The sequence below is a fragment of the Gossypium arboreum genome, chromosome 8, assembly GCF_025698485.1.
Source record: "Gossypium arboreum isolate Shixiya-1 chromosome 8, ASM2569848v2, whole genome shotgun sequence".
NCBI lineage: Eukaryota > Viridiplantae > Streptophyta > Magnoliopsida > Malvales > Malvaceae > Gossypium > Gossypium arboreum.
The window spans coordinates 128,731,946-128,740,410 of record NC_069077.1 but is presented as its reverse complement, the minus strand read 5'-3'; the positions used below and the strand labels follow the sequence as shown (position 1 = coordinate 128,740,410).

Genomic DNA, 8,465 nt, shown 5'->3' with positions numbered 1-8,465 from the left:
TGATCGGGTCAGCAACTAAATGGTACAATCAATTGAGTCGCGTTAAAATCCATTCGTGGAAGGACTTAGCACAGGCTTTTATGAAGCAGTATAGCCATGTAACAGACATGGCACCTGACAGAATTACCCGGCAAAATATGGAAAAGAAGCCAAATGAGAGCTTCAGACAATATGCCCAAAGATGGAGAGAGGTAGCAACACAAGTCCAACCGCCTCTTCTGGAAAAAGAGACCACGATGCTTTTTGTCAATACTCTGGAAGCCCCGTTCATTGACTATATGTTGGGAAGTGCTACTTTGAGCTTTTCAGATATAGTAATGTCTGGTGAGATGATTGAAGATGCGATAAGAAATGGGAAAATAGATATGGGAGAAGGTGCCAAAAGGTCAACTCCGGGAAACAAGGAAAATGAAGTGAACATCGCGAGCATGCCTTCCAAATTGGTCAACATAGGCCAGCCGAGGGTTATAACCACTAATTATCAAAGAGAATTTGAATGACATATCCAAGGAGAGGTCCAGGGAATAAAAGTTTCCAAACCCTTATGTACTTGGGGGTGTTTTAAGCAATGGGACTGTGGAAGAGATCCTTGTATTTTTAGAGCTAATCTAGAGTAATGTTCAAAACGCGCTTGTTGCTTTTAGCCTAGGGGCAATAAGAATCTTTTTGTGAAATAGGCTTGTGTCCAAAAATTTTTATTTCAATAAAATGTATTCTTTTTAAATAAATATTCTTTCATTCTTTATATATTCTTTTGTTCTTTGGACTATTTTCTTTGTAAATATGCTTTCATTCTTCATTGATGATCATACCATACAAATAATTATCCTCAGAATCATTTATTCTTTGGAATTTGCCTTTGTATCTACAATAGGTCCCCAAATATCAATGACATGAGCAACACTGTAGCTGACTCCTTTTTGGGGTGAGATAGGTGTTTAATCGGATCCCAGGACTTTAAAGATGACAGAGATTGTAACCTATTTCCTGATTTGTTAGGGACGGTAGAACAAGATAAAAAAACAGATCCTACTTTATGAAGGGTCAATGGATATTGTGAACACGAGGTAAAGATTGAAACCTGAATCACCACAGGGACAAAATAAATTGTCTTTGAGTTACTTCAAGAAATTCAAAGATGTTTTCACATAATCATGTCGAGATATATTTGAGATATTAAGATCTGTGGATGATACAAAATGCCTACACAGTGCCAGAAGGACACATGTTAAAGGTTTCATGGTAGCCACGCTAATCATGAGGTTTGGGTATTGTTGATCCACCATGGAAGAGGATTGCATTGGTTAAAGCCACATTCATTTCTTCACTGATTTTTTCTATATAGGACAAGGATGTTATCAGGCCATTCTCGTCTAATATACATCGATTCATCTTGGCAATCATTGATTACTTCACGAAGGGGGTAAAGGTCACTTCATATGTCAATATTACAAGACTGATAGTCATCAAACCTCAAAAAAAAAAGAGAAAAAGAAAAAAAAAAGGGATGTGACAAGTAATGATAGAAAGGATTACTTTCAAATACAACTACGCAATGTCAAAAGTTTGCAGTCTGTTCAAAGATCAGACAATATATCACAGTGCAGCAAAGGCATTCAAAAAGAAAAAACAAAAGTACAAAAATAGAAAGAAAAAAAAAAAGGAAAAACAAACAACAGTACAAGGGTCATAGTGAAAAATGACTGAGTTTTGTAAGGATTGGCATAAAGAAGTTATCATTTACCCTCTATATTTTTCGAACATGGGCCTAGACTTTCACCAGGGCAACATATTGATTTATAGAACTGAAACAGTTCTTGAAATCGAGATTCCTTTTCTTTGAGTCTTGGCAGAATTAAAGTTGGATGAATCAGAATGGGTTCAATCCTAATCAGTCAAATTTAAAAGATATTTGTCACAGTCAGATGATGCAGGTTTATCCTTGAGAATTACATGAGGAGAGTTTGATATTGAAGAAGATCCTTCCTATACAAAAGGATTTCAAAGGAAGAAATATGCCAAACTAAGAGGGACCTTATGTAAATAAGGCATGTTTTTGATCGAAAGGATTTGCCCAGTTCGGGGAATTCAAAATACAGTCAAAGGGTGTTCTATGGGAGAGGCCAAGGTGAAAACCCGCAAAGGGCGCCTTGAGACCTTAAAAAAATAAAAAAAAAAAAGAGAAATAAAAAGAAAAAAATCAAAAAAAGAAAGAAAGAATCAATCAAAGAAATTGAAAAAGAAAGAAAAAGGAGAGGCCAAAGTGAAAACCCGCAAAGGGCACTTTAAGACTAAAGGGGATTTGAGTTGAAAACCCGAAAAGGGCGGCTCAGATTTGGATTAAAATGGGGCATACAATAGTCTTACTAGGCCTGAATTAACAATGAAAGAAGAATGTTACGTCTTGGGGCATTGACAAAGTACTCCAGATCCCATAAACACAGATTGAGCTCAGAATGGTCCTCAAGAAGTTAGTACAGAGAAGTTCAAGCTGCGATATCTCAGACACCTAGCTTTCCATTTTTACCCATTTTTTTGTTATCTTTGATTACATTGTTCTTTTCAGGTCACGTCCTAAAAGATTTCTTTCTTGGTTGCATTTGCTTGTTTGTTTCAAGCTATGTTCTAAATTAATTCCTTTCTTGTCCATGGTTATGATCTTTTTCAAGCATTTTGCATTGAAATAACGATTTTTGGACTAATAATACTTTCATAAAGGAAGTTTCGCGTATTACTTTGGGGAGTTTCTAAATAATACAGGAGCCTGAAATAGGACTATTGTTTAAAACTCACCAAGCTTAAGGTTGGAAATATTTAAGCCTAAATTGAGATTATCTCCTTGGATTTTCTGTCAAAGAAATTAATTGGTGTTATAATCCTGGCAAAGAATGAGCAGTGGGATTGTTCTTGAAGAAAGAAAATGATATTCTGTATTCATGAAGATATCAGACATATACGTCTGTTCATCAGATCAAATTGATTGAAAATCCTATACCTCTGAGTTGTCACAGGATGGATAGAGGAAATCAAATGTCTATTCCCCTGAGGTTGCAGTGGGAAGTTCAAACTTTATGTCCCAGGAATTACAATGTAAGGGACTCTGAAATTACAGCGGTTTGCTGAGCAAAATGTGATTGTTTCTTTAGGTTTTCTGTCAAGAATACCAGTCGAACAAGATGGCAGCATAATAAATCAGTGATAGTACCCTGGTGAACAACAAGCGGTGATCTTTTAAAAAGATCATTCTTATTTTTTGCACTCATAACACATCTAGTTAGGAGCATTTGATTTATTTTTGATCATAGTATCCTAATTATTTGACATAAGTATCACATCTAGTTAGGTGCATTTGACTCATTTCGATCATAGCATCCTCATTATTTAACATCAGCATAATACATCTAGTTAGGAGTATTTGATTCATTTTGATCATAACATCCTAATTATTTGGCATAAACATGATACATGAAACCGAGTCTACAGGATAGGTCCAAGAGGACGGTGTAGTAACATCGGTGAAGTCAGATCTTATATCCCTGAAGTTGCAGCGGAATAGATCGAAGATTGCAAACCTTATCTCCCTGAAGTTGCAGTGGAGCAGGTTGAAATGTCAGTTGCAGTAAAGCAGATCATAACAAGTCTTATCTCCCTGAGGTTGCAGTGGAGTAGACTGAAGATTGAAGATCTTATCTCCCTAAGCAGTAGCGGAGCAGATCGAGGATGGCGAATCTTATCTCTATGTATCGGCAATGAAGCAGTTGCAGTAGAGCATATTGAAGATGGTTAATCTTATCTCCATGTATCGGTAATGGAGCAGATTTTACCACCAAGCCTTATCTCTCTGATGTAGCAAGAGAGCAGGTTGAAGAATGAGTCTTATCCTCCTGAGATAGTAAGGAAGTAGACTAAGAATTGAAGGTTTTCTCTCTCTAAAGTTGCAGCGGAGTAGATCTTCGTAGATGATGAATCTTATCTCCATGTATTGGTAATGGAGCAGATTTAAGCCCTAAGAGCAGGTTGAAGATTAAAGTCTTATCTTCTTGAGGTAGCAAGGAAGCAGACTGAAGATTGAAGGTTGGAAGAGGCGAATCTTATATCCATGTACCGAAAATGGAGCAGATTTAAGCCTCATCTCTCTGAGGTAGCAAGAGAGCAGGTTGAAAAATGAGTCTTATCTTCCAGAGATAGCAAGGAAGTAGACTGAGAATTAAATATTTTATCTCCCTAAACAGTAACGGAGCAGATTAAAAATGGTGAATCTTATCTCCATGTATCGGCAATGGAGCAAATTTTACCACCAAGCCTTATCTCTCTGACGTAGCAAGAGAGCAGGTTGAAGAATGAGTTTTACCTTCCTGAGGTAGCAAGGAAGCAGACTAAGAATTGAAGATTTTATCTCCCTGAAGTTGCAAAGGAGTAGATCTTCGTAGATAATGAATCTTATCTCCATGTATTGACGATGGAACAGATTTTTACCACTAACCTTGTCTTTCTGAGGTAGCAAGAGAGCAGGTCGGCGATTGTAGTCTTATCTTCCTAAGGTAGCAAAGAAGTAAACTGAAGATTGAAGATCTATTTCCCTAAAGCAGTTACAGAACAGATTGAAGATGACAAATCTTATCTTCATGTATTAGCAATGAAGCAGTTTTGAGTCACCAGTCCTATTTCCCTAAAGTTATAGTCAAGATTCAGTAAAACTGGGAAAAATTGGCCTTATTTGAAGTCTTTGCTCTATTTTCATTACACGACAATGAACAAAGAGGGGCAGCTGTAATAAGCCCATCTCGTCCGGGCCCGTTAAGATCCAAAAAAAAAATTAAAAAACAAAAATCACAAAATAAAAATCCAATAAATGTCCATAGTCCATTTATACTTACAACCCAAGTAAATCCCTTAAGCCCGATAACAGATCTAACCCAATTAACCCCAAACAGCCCAACACCTAATGGCCCAAAACTCAAACCCCAACCAGATTTTTGGAACCCTAGCCACCAAGCTCAAGTGCGCAGCAGTCTCGCATGAAACCAGTACCGAAGCATTCGAGCCTCCTCCATGCCCACGAACGGCCTCTTCTTTCGTACGACCATCGCCACAATGGAACCTGCAAGAAGAAATAACATAAACAATAACAAAAGCCAGCAAATGACAGCAAGAAAATAGAATTTTATTTTTTCTTTTTATTTATGCTGTAAATCGGCTATAAAAAGCCATTGATTTCATCCCTATTTTTTTCACTCCCACTGTACGCATACTGTACGCATACACATACAATATACATATATCAAATCTAGAAAATTTCAAAAAAAATTCTGGAAAAGTGATCTTTATTCTTTTAATTTTTCTATTATTTCTATCAATTTTCCTGCAAGTATTTTTCATCATTTGGTTTTCTGAAACAAAGAGAATAAAAAGGCAAGTCTTACCTTACAAATCAGCCATGGATCTCTGCCCTCTTCGCTGAAAATCGAAGTTGGAAGGGTCCAAAGGCATCATCGATTGTCGCTGGAGTGCCATCGATCACCTGATGAAATGGTGTACTCGGTGGCTGCTGGAATATGCCCAAACAATTTGATTTTTAGGGCTGAGAAGTTTGGTGAAGTGGGGGCTGTGTTTAGAAAATAGATTTAGGAAATGGAAGGTTAAATGACCTGCTAAAGAAATGATACCGTGTCAAAAAGGGGGGAAGCTTTTGCGACTAAAATGGTTTATTTAGGTAGCAGGCCCTTCCCCTTTTCATCCTGTTATGATTCGCTCCCCTCTGCACTTGATTTGTTTTATTTTCTTTTTAATTTTTTTCCTAAAATTTGTATGGCTTTGCATTTTAACCCACGTCTCAAAGCAATGCTTCAGGATCAGGGATAATTTCAATTTTGGTCCCTGTGAATTCATGCGTGTTATATATGAGTCATATTTTATTATTAGTAGTTTATTTATTTTGTAAATTTTTTATGCTACTTTGATTTCAATTAAATAATTTGTTTAGATTCATTTTGTTTTTGCTTAACATGTATATTATTTGGGAATGTTTGTATTAATTGTATCATTTATATTATTGGTTGATTTATTTGTTGTAATTTGGGTAATTGTATTTCCACGTGTTGCATACGATTTTGTGTAACGTTTTGTGCATTATTCTATATATACCTTATAATAAAACTGGCTCTGTGAATATTATTAATATTAAAATATTATATACATTTAACTTTTTAATTTATTCACATATTTATGATTCTATATGTATTTGTTATTTAAAATCACATGTTTTATACAATATTCAAATTCAACAAAATATTGGTATATATATATATATATTATTTTATGTACATTGCTAAATACTAGTATTTTATATATAATTTCTTTTAGATCAATTCACATATTTTATTATATATCTTTATTATTTAAAATATCCTACATAGTTTATGCATTCTTTAAGTTATCATTAAGCATATGTTTAGCACTTATATTTAATTTGCATAAATTATTAAAGCAATATTATTTTTATACATATAATTTTTAGTAAATTTGTATATAATTGCAGTTTTTTTATTAATTATATATATAATTTATGCTAGTTTTAGTTTAATTTTATAATTCATATTTTTATTCCATATTATTTTCATATTCAATTATTTTAAAATGCCTTCACATGTATATAATCCATATTAAATTATTTTTACTATGGTACGTGTTATTATTTTCATATAACTTTATGTAAATATTTTTCTATGCATGTATCTTCTTTTAAAGTTATTTATGTGTATAATATATTTCTTTTAAGAACCCTATTTTAAATCATATAATTTATTTATTGTATACACTCTCATCTTATCCTTATGTATTATATTTTTTTACATATAACTTATATATTAACTTCGCTTCTTTCATACCTTATTAATTTCATTTTTTTAAAATAATTATACCCAATTTTACTTGTATATACATGTTTCATAAATTTATTTTGTATATTATTTTATATCATGTATTGTGATTCCTTCATATTTAATACATTATTTAAGTTATCATGTGAATTATCAATTTTAAATGAGTTTGTGTTTTAAGTATTTCACATATAATTTGATTTGAACTTTATATTTTATAATAACTATTTCAATAAACATGTATCCTAAGTTTTTATGCAAATTTGTCAACTTATATACGTATTATATGATTACTAATTCATCGTTATGTTGAAAATGTCTTAAGTGAGGTTTATTGTACTTTGTGTATATTATTCTATGTTCATTAACCCTTTTATATATATATATATATATATATATATATATGTATATGTTTTGTTACAATACATTAGGTATTTCATCTATTCTAAAACAAATAAACGTATTTTTGAGCAAATTTCTCAATTTTTCTGCCATTCAAAAATTCTGAAATAAAGAAATATTTAATATTTGGGGAATTCGGAAAATCGTGCTCAATCATACTGGGTATGACTTTTTCGGTGAACTAAATATTTGGATAACCCTTTATAATTTAGTGTACCAGTTTTCAAAAGTCAAAATTCAATCGTATTCTTAAAGGTATAAAAGATCATATTCAATCGTGTTGGGTATGATACCGCATATCTTTAAAACGAGAGAATTTTGACCGCTAATTTGAGCTATTCAAACATTTAAAAAAATCATACTTCGGAAAATCTTTTCTTTTAAAACTTTTGATATAAGGACAGCATCAAATCAATTTGGTACCAATTTTTGGGCGTAATGAGGGTGCTAACCCTTCCTCATGCGTAACCGACTCCCGAACCCATTTTTAAATTTTTGTGAACCAGAATTGTTTTAAAATGTTTTATTAGATGATCCAATCACACCTAAACAAAAAGTTGGTGGCGACTCCACGTTTTGTTTTTAAAAGTCGATCCCATTGTTTTCAAAAATGAAAAAGGGTTTCGACATCAATAATATAAAACAATTTCAAATAAATAATATGTAAAACAAATTTAAAATAAATAATAAGACAATTTTAAATGAATAATATATAGAAAAACAAGTTTAAAATTGATACTATAAAAAGCAATTTAAAGTAAATAGTGTAAAACAATTTAAAATCATTAATATACAAAATAATAAAATAATATATAGTGCAACTTAAAATAAATAATTTATAAAACAATTTAAAATAACATATAAAAAGTTCAAAATAAATAATATGTGAAAAATAAATTTAAAATAAATAATAAATAATATATATATATATATATATATATATATAATGATTTAATATAAGTAATATATGAAATCTTAAAATAAATAATAATAAAAGGTTTACAATAAATAATAAAAAGAATTTAAATCGTTAACATATAAAACGGTATGACTGAATAACATATAAAATTTAAAATAGATAATATATATAAAATAGTTTAAAATAAATAACATATAAAAATATTTAAAATAAATAATATGTAAAACTGTTTAAAATAAAATATTTATATATATAAAATAATAAGT

General features: G+C 31.7%; 1 long non-coding RNA gene across 1 annotated transcript; it reads right to left on the bottom strand.

Annotated features, from left to right (window-relative positions):
• Positions 1 to 4,713: 4,713 nt before the first annotated feature.
• LOC108468972 (uncharacterized) lies at positions 4,714 to 5,673 on the bottom strand. The gene is made up of 2 exons (XR_001869019.2): positions 5,424 to 5,673; positions 4,714 to 5,101 (listed from the first exon to the last, which is right to left on the bottom strand). It is a non-coding gene; the product is annotated as an uncharacterized LOC108468972 (long non-coding RNA).
• Between the last annotated feature and the right edge of the window lie 2,792 nt (positions 5,674 to 8,465).